Source organism: Triturus cristatus, chromosome 1_1 (assembly GCF_964204655.1).
Source record: "Triturus cristatus chromosome 1_1, aTriCri1.1, whole genome shotgun sequence".
Taxonomy (NCBI): domain Eukaryota; kingdom Metazoa; phylum Chordata; class Amphibia; order Caudata; family Salamandridae; genus Triturus; species Triturus cristatus.
This window is the reverse complement of record NC_140579.1, coordinates 52256512-52257592: the sequence shown is the minus strand read 5'-3', so window position 1 is coordinate 52257592 and position 1081 is coordinate 52256512.

The following is a 1081-nucleotide window of genomic DNA, read 5'->3' as shown; positions in this document are numbered from 1 at the left end:
TGGTTTGATGTTCTGGTAGCAAAGAGTTCGAAAACATTTCTTTAACTATGCTGTTTCTACTTTCATCTAATGATCTGGAGTCACACTGGTCTTAGTAGTGGAGGTTTGGTTCCTGAATTTTCAGATGAGGAAGCAGTTGTGGAGCACATGCTTATCACTGGAGGACATGTGACAACAGTGCTTCATATCCATCTAGAGATATACCTGCTGGAGGTAGAGCATGAAGCTCTAGATTCCTTTGGGCACACAGGGTATGAGTTTTAATGTTATTTTGTAATCTTTGCAATGTTCTACCTGAATCTTTGAAATGTTCTATTGAAAACTTCTCATCTTCCCATATTGATGTAAAAATTGTGACATTTGCTACAGTTTTGGTAATAGAAGATCAGCTTGCAGAACAATTCTGAATCCATTTGTGATTATGTGTAGAAAAAAAATGCAAACGTTTAACCTATTGTCTGCATGCATTTTCCATCTTGATTTGGTATAATTAGGCTGAAAAGTACCAGATAGTTTACAGAAAATATTTGTGTGTGCGAAGACCAGCTTAAACTAGGATACTATGCAAACTCTAAAAAGGGTGCAGATTTTAGGATTTTCACAAAAATATGGCTGGTAAAAAAATGTTTTTGCACATCCATAACGGCGTTTTTCCGCCATAACATTCAGTGCCATTTCTGTTTAAATCGGCTAAAATATTTCCTACTCTATCCTGATGTGTCTATTCTGTGTGACTCATCAAAGCAAACATGCCTTGTTTAAGCCGATTTACATAAATTACAGAGCTGCAGTGGAACAGACATGCAAATAGAGAACATGCACACTGTGGCCACTTTAAGGATCTGGCACTGGGAGTTAAAGTACAAGTCCTCTCTTGTACTCCTAATTTGCAGTCTTTGTTTATAATTTTTTCGATTCTTTTTAGTATCAGACACAACATCATGACAGCTTTTCGACATGGAATCGAGACGGAATAGGGGACCGCTTGCTCTTCTCCTGAGAGTTTTCCAACTTGGTTTTACCCCATATCTCTGTACTCTTTTCAATCAGCTTGAAGAGATCAATTTTCATAAATTCCCTA